This window comes from Littorina saxatilis, linkage group LG4, assembly GCF_037325665.1.
Source record: "Littorina saxatilis isolate snail1 linkage group LG4, US_GU_Lsax_2.0, whole genome shotgun sequence".
NCBI classification, from domain to species: Eukaryota; Metazoa; Mollusca; class Gastropoda; order Littorinimorpha; family Littorinidae; genus Littorina; species Littorina saxatilis.
In genome coordinates, this window is record NC_090248.1 from 39,562,122 (window position 1) to 39,577,977 (window position 15,856).

The following is a 15,856-nucleotide window of genomic DNA, read 5'->3' on the forward strand; positions in this document are numbered from 1 at the left end:
TCAAAAAGTGTCAGTGTCAGTGTCAACCCCTGTCCTCCTACTTTTCGTCCTCCCCCCCTCCCCCCACCCTTGATCCCCATACAGCTCTTTTTCTGTTTCTTTCGTGCTAGCAACCAAAATGTGTTTTTGTTCTGTGTTTTAGTACAGTGTGTGTGTTTGTGTGTGTGTGTGTGTGTGGGTGTGGGTGGGTGTGTGGGTGTGTGTGTGTGTGTGTGTGTGTGGGTGTGTGTGTGGGTGTGTGCCGTTATGTGTGTGGGTGTGTGGGTGTGGGTGGGTGTGTGTGTGTGTGGGTGGGTGTGTGTGTGGGTGTGTGCCGTTATGTGTGTGTGTGTGTGGGTGTGGGTGGGTGTGTGTGTGTGTGTGGGTGGGTGTGTGTGTGTGTGTGGGTGTGTGTGTGGGTGTATGTGTGTGTGTGCCGTTATGTGTGTGGGTGTGGGTTAGGGTGTGTGTTTGCGTGATTGAGTATGTGTGTGGGCGTGTTTGTGTGTGTGTGGAGTGGGGTTGGGGGGAGTTTGCGTGTGTGTGTGTGTACACGCACTAATGTGAACTCTTGTGTGTGTGGTTGTGAATGGATGCATGTTCGGAAAAGGGGACAGTGAGTGGAGATGGGGATGAAGACATTTTTTTATCCTCCACACACCAAAGGTCAAAAACGTCCAACATTCCTGACGTAAGAGACTCACCACCAATACCATAGGTCAAAAGTTCTCGAAACATACATGAATGAACAAACTTGTGACTCGGAATGGCGCTTAAAGACCCTGCACTCTTGTTTCTCTGCCCTTGTCCGCCAAAGCTCAACTTCGTCTGCCAACCAGCATTCCTCTGGCTCCATCGACTGAAAGCCCTCCTACGGATGATACGACTTGAGGAAGGAAAAAAACAAGTTTACCTATAGCGAAAAAACAATGGTAGCAATCAGGTGTAAAGATGCCAAGACTATTTTGCGGAACTCTGAGTCAAGTTTAGAAACGGCGAGCCACACAAGAAAAAAAAATGACTAATGATAAGACAAGAAGAGGAGAACAAGAAGAGGAGAAAAAGAAGAAGACCGCTCCATCCGCCTCCCCCCATTTACACACAAAAAAGGAAAGAATCAGAAAAAAACGGAAGAAAAGGGACCACCCTAATTAGTACCCCCTCTCACACACACGCACGAATGCAAGAAAAAGAAAAACGCGGAGAGAAAAAAATGGGATGAAAATGGAAAAGAAAGAAAACCTGTTTTACATATATACGGTGGACTCTCAACCACTTGCGGAAGTCTAAAACTTAGTATTGTTTTCAAGTCAGCAGTACGATTCTTCAAAGAAAGTATAGGTATGTAGGTACGTATGTTTGTATGTATGCGTAGGTGGACACAAATGTAGACAGGCACACCTGAAATATGTAAGTCAATATAAAAAAAGTACGTTGTTATTTGAAGTATTTACACACGTTGCTTATAAAGACGCTATCAGCGAATAAGCAGCTAATGTCCCACAACGAGCAACACGCACCCAAGAGGATGCTAAGCTGACACCAAATAGGACATACAGGTATTAAAACTGCCCAAGAGAAGAAATTCCTCAACCTAATCCTTTTTAACATTCTGTCTTGGCCATGTGTGAAAGTATTTTACAATTATGGTGGGTTTTTTTACGATACAAGATCTCGGCACTTAGACTCGAGAATAAGCTGGCTCCCTCCCCCTTATGTCCGTGTGGCAAAAATCAGACAGCAGAGCACATCCTGCAGGCTTGTCCATACCACAGTGCTCAGAGGGACACCATCTGGACAGAGGAGACAGCGCTACAAAAGAAGCTATACGGCCCCAGAGAGGACTTGGAGAGGACAGAACGTTTCGCCCTGCAGTCCGGACTGACGATCTAACAGCGAACGACAAGAAGAAGACTCGGGAATGTTAAATATTATTAGTTTCGTTGGATCGGCGATCATTTAAACGAAGTCGACACGTTTTTTGGTTTTTGGTATTTTTATTTGTTATTTGTTAGTGTAAAATCAAGATTTTATTGAATAGTAATACAAGTTATACGTAAATTATTTAGAAAGTATTGAAGACAAAAACAATAGATTAGGTTCTTCTGCATAATATTTTCAAGTTTAATTGTTTTTGATATCATTGTAAACATCTCAGTTAACGGGCTCAACATTTCTTTGTTATTAATTCGTGTGTACCTGAACAGAAGTGATATGATCATGAAAATCCACCTTGAAACAGAATATGACCGTGTAATACAAATGTCGGGATTGTAAGCATTGTTTCGGTTTTATATAACTTTGCATCGTCAAACTTGCCTGAGGATAGGCGAAAGATAGTCTATCATCAGTTAAGACAACTGCGCTTTTATGAATGGGTAGATCGTGATGAACTTGACCTAAAAGCTGTCATCAGATGCCAAGCCTGTAGATTCAAATTGAGACACTCTTAGTCACACATTCTGCAACACATTATGATCGATTATTTCCCTTTGTAAATTTCAAAAAGTGACAGTTAACATCGTTGTCTTTTTAATGGGAATCCATATCCTCATAATCAGTCATCAATGGGGAGTTCAAGTACGTACGTACCGATCCCTTTATATTTTACACAAAATAATCTTTTTATTTGTCAACTAAAAGAATGATAAAGTTTGTTTGTTTGTTTTTTGTGTGTGTTTTATTTTTTCCGAAGGGCAAGTTAGCTCCAAACGAGTGCACTATCCCTGTCGCAAATGTACCTGTCATTTCCTAGCTTCAGCACACATCGTCTCTGTCCTTATGCATATTCATCAGGTCGAAATTAACCGTCAGATGAAAGAGCACGAGCTCAGCTGTATCTCCGTTAAACATTGCCCTCTATCAATCAACTATCTAGGAACGTATTAATTAACACGTGTTTATCATTTGTTTATCTCTGTTGATTTGTTTATCAGGGAAAAAAAACCACCAAGGGTGGAATTAAGCAGTGTAGCTCGTTACGAATATTGAAGAAAAAGGACACAATGTTAATTATTATGTAGACTATTCATAAAATAGAATACTCTACTTAATTACCTGATTCACTTACTTTCTGACACACTGTTAACACAAAAGACACACTCCGAATGTCTCTCCACTGAACTCATTCGTGTATAGATTGGACCGACGGCAGAAACGTTATTACGTCGCACTTTTTGTGTTATCAAACAGGAGCTCGTGAAAACAGAAATAAATGAAGCGATACTTCCGATGACGAAATCGCCCACGAGAAAACATCGTGGGCACTTAGTCGACCTTTCGACAACAGACAAGGAGTTTTCCTTCACATTCTACACCCATCCTCAATAGAAACGTGAGACTGTGATCCATGAAACTTCTGAAGCTGGGTCTTCTATCACGCAAAGGTTGTTTCTCACATCACATTTATACTGACTTTAACTTTCTCGTCAAATTCTACGCCCCTCCTCAATAGAAACGCGAGACTGTGGTCCATGAAACATTGAAGCTGTGCCTTAGACCTTACATCCCGCAAAGCTTGTCTCTTATATATATGTTTGACCCAAAAATTACATTTTACACAGATCGAGACCGCGCCAGATGCAATTTGCCAAAATAACAAATATTGTCTTGTATTTTACGACAACTTGTTAAAAAAAGTGCGAATTCTTTAGCTGTTTCTTTTGTAGATGAGTATATCTTTTCATCGCAACTCTCGACTCATTCACGAAACACCTCCTCACGCACTTCGACAGACGATCATGATTCCCCCAAAGAAGACATTTCATCACCTGCACCCGATGGCCGCTTAACCAACTGTAACACTCTCTTATCTACCTGAAAAACGGCACAAAAAGTGGGACAAAGGAATAGCGCAGACAGACGACACGGTTCATTACTCAGACAAAACAAGTGGAGATATCGACACCGAAACACACCTTTGCTACTTAGATCCGGACGGCTGTTGCTGCATGGTCTCTTTGTTTCTCCGTGTTTCTCATCCCGCGAACACGCGCTCTGGGTTTGACCCTTCGCGTTCTTTGGGGCGTAAGATCATTAATATATCGTTTACCCATCCTAAATACACCCAGACCTACGTATACAATGGTAAAGTCGAGTCATCATTGCCATTGAGCGAGTCATTGGGCTCTCATGGTCTACCTCACTCTGGGTGCATCATGATCGTATCAAGGTTCGCCGGGCCCGTGCAAAGAAACCAAGTTTCGCCTGAAACCAGCTTTCGCATTTGGCCTTGTTGGTTTTGTATAAACTCCACACCGACCTCCCCCCCCCCCCCACCCCACCCCCTCCCTTCCAAAGTACAGATGATCGATCTTATAGGTACTTTACATACATGGGGTCTTCTTCTTCTTCTTCTTCTTCTTCTGCTTTCGTGGGCTGAAACTCCCACGTACACTCGTGTTTTTGCACGAGTGGATTTTTACGTGTATGACCGTTTTTACCCCGCCATTTAGGCAGCCATACGCCGCTTTCGGAGGAAGCATGCTCGGTATTTTTGTGTCTCTATAACCCACCGAACTCTGGCATGGATTACGTGGGGTCAAATTCTTTCCAAAAAGAAAAAAGAAAAAAAAATTATTTTAACTTAGAAATGTGCTTCATTGCAAACACCTCCCCTTCTCATTCAAGGGACATCAAAAGCAACAATTAGGCATGATGCATAAACTTAAATCTTAAACTTCAAAGTTCAGTAGTTTCCGTAGACGTCTTTTGCACTGCATTGCGGCAAACAAAATAATATGAAATGGCATCCAGCAGACAAAGGCAAAAACAGAAGTAATATCATGCAGTAGGAGCAATAACCATACCCGTGGATAATGACAGCGGGAGCAATGTTAATGATTCTACCTTGCCAAAAATGTGAACACTTCGCTGGCCACGTAAGATTTCGTCTGGCAAAGCACTCGTCTCTAATGAACCTCTTTTCTGCCAAAGACTTCCCCCCTCTTCTGGAGGAAAGCAAGTGCGGTAGGCAGGTGAAACTGGTTTGTTCCACTTAATTTCACGACCGCTATGCACGGGGTGTCCAAGATTCGTTGATGATTATTGAAGTTTACGTCCGTACCTGAATGGTTAGTGAAGGATAGGTGAAAATCAAAGGCCATTCTGAATCTGTTGGGAGTATCTTGTATGCCTTTAACACAAATCAGATTTCTTCCGTGGTCTTAAGATCGGTCAAGTGAGATCATGTTTTTGCAGCAGAGGCATCAGAAACATATTGAAGGGATTAATGTCAAAGTATTCCAGCACTGTTCGTTAAGGCGTAAGGGTCACCCAGATTGTCGGACCAAAACTGTAATTTTTTTATTCAGTCACTTGCAATCAATGAATTGGCTTGATGTTTGGTAGTTTTCTTCAAAAATCATTATATTTTCAGAAAACATCAAGTTTGAATACCTACATTAAGTAGAACAACTGACAAAATTATTTAATTCGTAAAATAATGGGCAAAATAAACCTGCAAAAATGCTAATTTTAGCATTTTTGAATGCTCTCTTGGGGAAAAACTATGTGTCCAATTGAAAAATAAATTGGCACTCATATTTAAAGCATCATTACCTACTGTATGCTCTAAAAGCTTTCTGTTTTGTTGGAAATGTTGCTTTTAGTAGCATTAGCAAAAGAATACTATAATTCTATATTATTATGATATATCACACAATAAAAAAAAAATCTATTTTTTTGATTATCAGCTTCATTCTAGAACAAACAATAGCCAGTCAAGTGAACATTTGATGTGCAAAGTTTCAATGGAATAGGTGAATATTTAAAAAAGTTTTTCATTCAGACAGTGCAGCTGCCTGTGATTTCGCGCGAACTTTCACCACATAAAACAGCAAAAAGTTCAACATCTATCAGTTTATGTCCTTTATGGGGGGGTCATCAAGAGATTAGAATCAAAACTATCTTCACTTGAGCTACTGTCTGATTCATCATCTGTGTCTGACTGTTCTGAGCAGTTTTTTGAATCAAATTCATCATCAGAACCGATAATTTCATTCAACAGAGGCCTTGATTAAAGGGATTTTTAATTCCCACCAACCTACTTTAACCACTTATTGCAAGAAAACTATGTATGCTAGAGACAAAATGTAAACTGCACATGAAAATAGAGATATTGTTCTAGCTTTTGGCAACATCATAATTTAGTATATCTGAAAAACGATTTTTTTCCAAATTCTGGGTGACCCTTACGCCTTAAGTTAGTAGGGTTGGAGATGTATATATTCCTTTCTTGATTCCTCAAGTTAAATTAGATGCTCAGTAATAGATCCCCTCTCATAGCAATATAAGCCTTTTCCTTGATACATTGGCTGATTGGGGAGTGAAAGTTCGCAACATCCACAGCTTTACCACAAATCATATTTGTATACATAACCATAATAGCTCCCTCTCCCTCCTTCTCCCCCCCCCCCCCCTCTCTCTCTCTCTCTCCCACACTCCCTCTCTCTCTCTTCTTTCTCTCGCTTTTTCTTTTTCTCTCCCCCTCTCCCCCCCTCTCTCTCTCTCTCTCGCTTTTTCTTTTTCTCTCCCCCTCTCTCTCTCGCTTTTTCTTTTTCTCTCCCCCTCTCTCTCTCTCCCTCTCTCTCTCCCTCCCCCCTCACCCTCTTTCAGTCTATCCACAAAATGGGACTAATCACACAACAAACACCATACAAAAACCATAAATACCCAGAAGACTGATACAAATCTAGGCCGAAAAAAACACCCACAAAAAATACAGAAAAGCAAACCTGACAACCCATCACAACCACTTTAAGGTAAGCAAAAAGACAACATAACCACCCATCAACCCCACCCACCCACCCACCCCCAAAAATGTGTCAGCAGGAAGGAACAGTTAGAGACTCCAGGCCAGGGACCCCTACGTGCCACGGCTACACACCTTTTTCTCCAACGCTCCATTCATTTCTTCGCTTCCACCCCGGGTGGATGAGATACCCGAGGCGGCGGGGTCGAGCTCCTCAGCAGGAGGCCCGAGATCATTGCTGATAAAAAGTGGCATGGTGCGAAATTCTAGCACGCCTCGCTCTCCCTGTGCCATCTTTCTCTCGAGTTGTAAGAGGATTGAGGACAACCACCTGAGTTGAGTATGTCTACATCGGTGTGCGTGCTTTAAGCCGAAGTGCAGCTGTTGTTGTAATAAAGAGTGCGTGTCTTTGTCCAACCACCTGATGTACGCCTAGCTTTCCTTGTGTTTTATTTCTCTCGAGCGTTTAGGACAACCACCTGAGGTGAGTATGTGCGTGCTCTAAAGCCGAAGTGCAGCTGTTGATGTAATAAAGAGGGGGCCCGGTGTCTTTGCCGAACCACCCGAGTTGAGTATGTCTACATGCGCGTGCTCTAAAGTCGACGTGCAGCTGTTGATGTAATAAAGAGGGGGCCCGATGTCTTTGCCGAACCACCCGAGTTGAGTATGTCTACATGCGCGTGCTCCAAAGCCGAAATGCAGTTGCCTGATGTAATAAAGAGGGGGTTTCTTTGCTCAGCTGCACAATTATAAGGTGGTTTAGGACAACCACCTGAATTCAAGTATATGCATGTTCGTGCTCTGAAGCCCAAATAAAGCTGCCTGATGTAATACAGTGTGGCTGCCCTTGCCATCCCCCCCTCCTCCTTCAAAGAGATACAAAGAAGAAAAAGAAAAAGATGAACAGAATGCATCGCAGAGTGGACCAGGAAAAACCTTGCCACCTCCCAGAAGATTGCCCACAACCGACAGCTCTAGATGGAGACAGCTGGTGCGGGGTTCGCCATTGCAGTACCCATACAATCCTGGAGGGTTACGGGGCCAGTATATATGCAGTTAGGACAACCACCTGGGAAGAATATATCTATCATCATGTGCGTGCTCTGGGGACGAAGTGCGGCTACCTGACTGATTGCTCTCCCAATTTGTACACCCAAACGGGCCCACTTTCTGCTGCAGAGGGAGTGTCCTTGCCAGATCTTTCATACACGGTAGAGTTGAAAGAGGGTTTAGGACAACCACCCCCTGGGGTAAGTTTATGTGTGTGCTCTGAAGCCGAAGTGCAGCTGCCTGTTTTAGCAAAGAGGGCGTCAAGAGCTTGACCAAGCCGTGGGACATATTACGCTAATAGAAAAGCTAATTGTTATTATTGTCAAATATTTTATCGCAGCCATCTTTCCCGTCCCATTGCCGAGTTGTATGAGGGGTTCAGACAATCACCTGGACTTAGCATACAGTCATATGGTCTGAAGACGAAGTGCAGCTCCCTGATGTGTACAGGCACATAGTGTTTGTGCTTGCCACGAAACAACCCAACCCCACCCCCTGAAGCCGAAATGCAGCTACCTGGGTGCGTAGGTGTGGGTGGACCCAGCAGGCTACACGTTTCTTCAGCGACAGATGGCGTTCTATCGTCATGGCATGCATTTTGGTTTCGGGGTACTATGAGTAATGTTCAACTCTCTAGATCTTTTATTCTAGATAAACGACGAGTCAACAAACCCCTCCCCTCTCTCTGTCTCTGTCAGTTTGTCTGTAGTGTCTGTCTGTCTGTCTGTCTGTGTCTCTCTGTGTCTCCGTGTCTCTCTCTCACTCGTTATCTCCTTCAATCTATTTCTCTCTCTCTTTCGCGCTCTCTGTGTCTCTCGCTGTCTCTGTCTGTCTATCTGTCTGTCTCTGTCTCTCTGTCTCTGTGTCTCTGTCTCTCTGTCTCTGTCTGTCTCTCTCTCTCTCTATTTCTCTCTGTCTCTGTGTCTCTGTCTCTCTGTCTCTGTCTGTCTCTCTCTCTCTCTATTTCTCTCTCTCTCATGCTGCATATTTTGCGGTTGGACACAGTGCTAGGGCGGGAGTATGTCAGAAATGCCATTGGACAATGTGACAAGGACAGCGTGTGAATATTTTTTATATCCTGCTCTTCGAATGACACGGTAGGCCTACTGGAAAATACAGCATGGAGCGGTAATTTGATATTGGGCGATAGCGGTCCTCCTTCAATCGTCAGTGTCACCCCCCTTAGGGTGAAATTGTTGAAAGGAGTTGACATCACGAACAATCACAAATTGTTTATTATGAAAATACATAATATGAGGAGAAAGAGAGAGAGAGAGAGAGAGAGAGAGAGAGAGAGAGAGAGAGAGAGAGAGAGAGAGAGAGAGAGAGAGAGAGAGAGAGAGAGAGCTTGGGGAGGGAAAGGAGATAGAAAAGAGAGAGCGAATTAATGACTGACCATACAGCTGATTAAATTAAAACTGAATACACACACACACACACACACACACACACACACACACTCACACACACACACACACTCACACATACGCACACACGCACGCACGCACGCACGCACACACACACACAGACACACTCACACATTCACACACACAAACACACACTCACACACACACACACACACACACACACACACATAAACACACACACACACACACACACACAATCTCACACATTCACACACCCGACACACACACATTCACACACACACACACACACACACACACACACACACACACACACACACACACACAAACACACACACACTCACACACACCCACACACACACATTCACACACCCGACACACACACAGACACACACACACATTCACACACACACACACACACACACACAAACACACACACACACATACACACACACACACGCACGCACGCACACACACACACACACGCACACACACAAGCACTGTACTCAGCGCAGGAAGCAGACAGGGTGTTGATTAATAGTATGTGTCCAAATGGGAAGATGCTCTTATTCCATGTAACAGTGTTAACAAATCAGCGATTGCTTACAAGATTGTCTGCACGGGAAGAACCTATCTTTAATCTTCATTTTCTCCTGCAGACGTGAGAACAGACGGAAGGAGCAAATTTGTATCGTGATAAATAAAGCTTTGAAGGTTCTGGCGGATCCAGTCTGGATGATAAATTGGGACTAACTTGCGCGTCTTCTTGAAACAAACATTACATGTTTCTCTCTGTGGGTTATCGTTTATACAGGAAATTCATCATGGATTGCTATTCTTTGGGAAACAAAATGTTTTGCACACGTCTGATGTTCACACGCATGCGTAAATCATGAGCAGCATAAGGATATAAATATGTATATGGCTGTGAAGTATTTTGACTGGCGTTATTATTTCTGTTGATACATTCGTAAGTTGTGACGAAGCATATTACTTTACATTATTATTTATTATTGTATATTTATTATTACTTTTTATAAATTATCGATAATTAAAACACCCTAAATCCTGAAACAGAGCAGAAGACGAGAATAAACTACCCTTAGAGAATTGTACGAATCAATGTACATATCAGAAGTTGTGAAAGAAACAATTGAAAGTCAGCAGAGACTTTTTTCTGAAACTTGTTAAATTACCTATTTTGACTTTTTTTTATATATATATAAATTGATTATATATATACGTTTGAATTGGTACTGGATTTTTAGGCCTTAGGAAAACTATAAAATGGCATTTAATTTATATTATATATATGTGTGTTAAACTACACATTTAATATATATATATGTGTGTGCCATTTTGTAGTTTTCCTGAGGCCTAAGAATCCAGTACCAACGCAAACGTATCCTTGGATATATATTACTAGATGAATACCTGGCTTCGCCGGGAAGAAGTAGAGCCGAATACCCGGCTTCGCCGGGTACCCGGCTCCGTACGCGATTGACGCCACACGAAGGAAGGGAGATAAACGCGCAAAACACTGGAGAAGATAAGGAAGAGTTACTGGGAATGGATGTACAGAAAAACCATTAAAACCAAAATAGGTTCAGCGCTGCGCGCTGAGAGCACGTGTTGAAAATGTTCATCGACCAGATTGTGTCCGGGGTCTACCTGAATATGCCCACCAAATTTGAAGCAGATCCATGGAGAACTTTGGCCGTGCATCGCGAAGTGACAGACAGACACACACAAGCCGTATATAGATATAGATAGATATCTACCATAGATATAATCACTCACATGCAAGGACACACAATATGGCAGACAGTTTGTTAATTACCATTCCATGACACTTGCAATGAAAGTACACGACCAATAGCAATGTCTTCCTGAGCTGTCAACAGAATAGACATTTTAATGGTGTAGATTCATATCTGTTCTAAACTACAGCAGCTGTCCTTATATATATCCTAGTGCGTAAACGACGGTATATATAATGTGTTTATAGTGTAGAATGTTACTCTCTGCGACTTCTTTTTGTGTTTGTTTTTGTGTTTCTGTAAGTAGACTACATGTGGAGCACAATTTTATGTTTCACGCTACTGCTTCATATCCGTTTTGTATTAACATATCAAGTCAAAAATTTTCTATTTTGTTTTTAATTTATCTGTTTTGTCCCTTGTTTGTTTTTTCAAGTTGTTGTTGATGTTGTTGTTGTTGTTGTTGTTGTTGTTGTTGTTGTTGTTGTTGTTGTTGTTGTTGCTGTTTTTTCTCATGTGTACAAGTGTACGATGCTCATGTCACATGGAACAGTTTGAACAGAATATATGTGGCGTTGTATCAAATCATTCACATGGGAAGGTAGGTATTTTTGATAAAAAAGAAAACCGCACCTGACACAAAGAGGTACACACTCAAAAACAATCGGACCATGAAATCATAATGTATAAGAATGTCTTCCCTTCTTTCACTAAAAGGCGGTTGCGGCCGAATGCCATTAAACCTAAGCTGCAGCCAACATTAACTATAAACTTAAAGGCTCATTAAATCTTAATAAACGACATGCCCTCAGCTAAGCCAATCCTGGCCATGCATAAAGTTTAATTCTCCTGGGCGCAAAAAAAGGTGTGAGAACTATTTGTAAAAAGTGTCAAATCAGGCGTTTTTATTGCTAGTGTTTCGCGGGCGTGTGCTAGTGATGTGGGTACATTATACGAAGTTATTTGGGGTTTAGCACTCTTGGTTGAAATATTTTTTAACACGGATTACATGAACATGCCATAAACTTATGGAAAGATTGGGCAAGAAAAGAAATCGTCTTACCTCATAAAAAACATGAGCTCACTGCTTGTGTGTTTGTGGTTGCATGGGATAAGACTAAAATGTTATACGCTAAGTTAGATCTTGATGTATATATATACATGTCTATGTTTTTGTTTGTTTGTTTGTTTGTGTATTTGTTTGTTTGTTTGTTTGTGTGTTTGTTCGTTTGTTTGTTTGTTTTTTGTTTGTTTGTTTGTTCTTAGTTCTAGTTTGCTTCTAACGCCTTAGATTCTAAAGATACCATTAGAAATTATGCAACAAATGAGAAGAAAAGCTCAAAAACAAAAGAAAACAAAAGGACAAAAGAAAGAGAAAACAGAAAGAAAGAAAAAAGACACTGACATCGTGATTTACCTCAGCTTTTAAATCCCCATGTGCAACCCTTTCATTTGTGCAATGGCACTATCCAATGAATTACCCCAGTCTCAGTGGTGAAATTTGCAAGCTTGTGTGTGTGTGTGTGTGTGTGTGTGTGCGTGTGTGTGTGATGTGTGGTGTGGTGTGGTCAGTGGTGTGTGTGTGTGTGTGTGTGTGATGTGTGGTGTGTGTGTGTGTGTGTGTGTGTGTGTGTGTGTGTGTGTGTGTGTGTGTGTGTGTGTGTGTGTGTGTGTGCAAGTATCGGGTATGTTCTTCATGAATACACGCTGTTGTTACTATTTCTACTGCGTTATCGAAAGTCTGGTATTCATATTATTTAAGTTCACACTTGTTCAAATTATTTTATTACTTCATATTATATATATATAATATATATATATATATATATATTTATATAATATATATATATATATATATATTGCAATGTACATTTAAGAAGAACTACTGATGAGCACCAATTATGAGTTTCAGTGGCAGCAGAGGCCAATTAACGACATGCTTTTTTGTTTATTAAGCTTCTAAACTATAAGTGGCTATTTTGTTGTGACCCGTTTTAATAATGTTGAATGTGTTGTGTAAGTCTTGTTGGAAAGTATGAGTAGCATTTGGTTTGGTGGTTGTGCTTTGGACTATTTTGATCAGTTCACTTTCTCTCCAGAAGGTCTTCGACGTGGAGTGAACTGAACATGACCAACATTTGTATCTGGAATGTAGCTTGTGCGGAATACAAAACTTTCTGCGAGAAATACAAAATAATTAAAAAATGTAAACATGACCCTTAAATCAAAAACTGCATTCCTCTTTTTCCTTTATATATATACTTGAAATTCTTTGTTTGGCTTTTCTTTTCCTTGATTTTGTTATATATATATATATATATTATATATATTTGCTTGTTTAGTTTTGTCACATCGTACTATAACAGTATAAGAAATAATAAAAACGGTTAGTTTATTAAACGTTTAATTATAGACCATATAAAACTGTCGCCAGAACTTAAAGGGCGAACAAGAAACACAACAGACAAGTTACAATGATAGATGGTCACTTATTTATGAATGTTGCTTTATTCTTTTAAAGGCAGAAAGTTCTGTAAATGAGTTTTTTTTTTACATCTAAGATTGATAAAAACCATATTATATATATATATTAAAAAAATATATAAAAACAATCCACGTCTTCCCTACTGTTCTGGAAGGCTAACATCAACATATCCCAGTTTGGCTCCAAATTTAAAAAACAAAAACTACAAAAACAAAACAAAAACATTAAAGCTTTAACAATTGTTACTTTCACATTTTGTTTGAGTACATAATTGTACTACCAGCTACCACCAACCACAGTTACAGACGCTGACACGCACACGCGGTCTATATGAGTCTAGGTTACACGTTTTTCTTTCAGGGTTAAGGTGTAATATTTTGTGTCATTTGATAAACGACAAGGTACATAAAGACAGTACAAAGAGCAGAGAATTCGGAGGGATGGGGGGGGGGGGGAGGAGGAGGAGGAGGGGGGGGGCATGAAAGAACAGAGAGGAATCTGTCAGGTGAAGGGGACACGGTTATCTGACACCTTACTAAACTTCCTCCCTTCTGTCTGTGTGATCGGGGGGAAACGGTTCTGTATGAAGTATGAAGGAAAACGAAGATATGAGACTGACGAAGAAAGAATGCGCACATACCACCACCACCACCACTTTAAAACAAACAACACCCTATAAAAGCCAAGCCACTACAGCCGACCAGAACCCATTATAGTCAAGTTCCTGCAAAGTTAAGATGATTACACACAGACCAGCGCTAGCACTTGTCTTCAGGTGACAATAGCACTCGATGAAATCGATACTAAAGAGCAAACTTACCTCCTGATTTTAGTTACTCAACAGCTCCGACTCCAGCAGAACTTGACGAAACTCCGTGTCTCACTCTCTGTCTCCTCCGGGTAGGTATACAGTCAAATCTTCAGGTAAGACAAAACTCCAAGAGAAGAGGTAGTAGTTGTAGTAAAAAAACAGGCACACTTTGTCGTAGAAAAGGGAACAGAATCAAACAGTCGCCGTTGTCCCGTAGCGGTAGCAGCAGTAGTAGTAGTAGAAGAACGCAGAAGCGTGGTAAAGTTGTATAAAATTGTGTACTCTCACTCACTTTCACTGACACCGGTGAAGAAGGTCCACACTTAAAGACGACACTCGCGAATGATTGAACCGAACACACACACGCACAAGCAGGCGAAATCACACGACCACACTGACACAGTAGCAGCGGCAGTGGTGGAAAGAGACAGCGGGACAGGTAGACCGGTCACGTGTTGGTCAAGCAGGTTGTTGTCCCCTGGTCATCATCACCGGAGGGAAAAAGAAAACCGCCGAACGCTTGTGTCATCGTAGGAGACTGTAGTACCACTCCAAAATTCATTCGAAGTCCTCATCAGCGAAATCATCTTGGCAGGATAAAGTACTCCACCGTTTTGTAGCTGTAGTCAGTCGACGACTAGGAGAGAGAGAGAGAGAGAGAGAGAGAGAGAGAGAGAGAGAGAGAGAGAGAGAGAGAGAGAGAGAGAGAGAGAGAGAATAAAACAAAAATGCACTATAAAACAATCGAGTCGAGAAACATCCAAGCAAACACGCTGCTGTCAACACAGCAGGCAAATCATTTCCCGTGTTGCTCTCTCACCTGGTGACAGACAGGTGAAACATCATACCTGGGCTGTACCGTCCGCGCGACTATCTCTTCTACGGGGCCTCTCTCTTTCTCTGCCTCTCTCACTCAGCGAATACAGATCGCTCGCGATAAAACCAATAATTACAATAATGACACGGGCACGTCGCGTTTTAGAATAAAAGCCCCGCTTGTTCGGCGACGCGATTGCACACAAGAGGAGGCTGTAGTTAGTTGTAAGGTATAAACGCCTTGCGCTATTCGAAGAGAGAGGGATACTCTTTCTCTCTTAATGTTGAAAGCAACGACTGGAGAGAGAAAGAGAGAGAGAGAGGCGCAACGAAAGCTTCGTTCGCTATCAATCACACAGTAAGCGCAAGCTAGTCGAGAACCACGTTTCACCCTCATACCTTTTAGCCGAGACTGGCCTCCAGACGGTGAATTAGATATTGGGGCTCAGCGACAATCGCCGCCGACTCCGAGACAAACGTGAGAAAGAGCCGGATGGAGGGGGAGAAGGGGGAGGGGGAGGGGGGGTGCAGTGCGAGTAGAAATTGAAGTGAGAGGGGGCTCCCCAATGATTGACACTGGAATCGACACGGTGATTGGTTAGATCTGACCTCCCCCACCACCCCTACACCCCACCCTTTCTCTCTCTCTCTCTCTCTCTCTCTCTCCACCCGCGGCGGCACCTCCTCCCCTCCCGCTTTGGATATGTTAGCGCACTGCTTTTTGTCATAAACGCCGACCTGGTATTGTCGCCCGTCCCCCCTTTCTGTGAGGATTAACGCAAGGCGTGGTAGTAGAGGTAGTATAGTGTGAGTAAAAGT

At 42.0% G+C, this 15,856-nt stretch overlaps 1 protein-coding gene across 1 annotated transcript in view; it reads right to left on the minus strand.

The window, feature by feature from the left end:
- LOC138964743 (protein Wnt-5b-like) overlaps positions 1–15,251 on the minus strand; it is a gene marked incomplete in the record, with an annotated part of 103,414 nt that extends 88,163 nt beyond the window's left edge. Inside the window, 1 exon segment of the mRNA XM_070336784.1 lies at positions 14,231–15,251.
- Between the last annotated feature and the right edge of the window lie 605 nt (positions 15,252–15,856).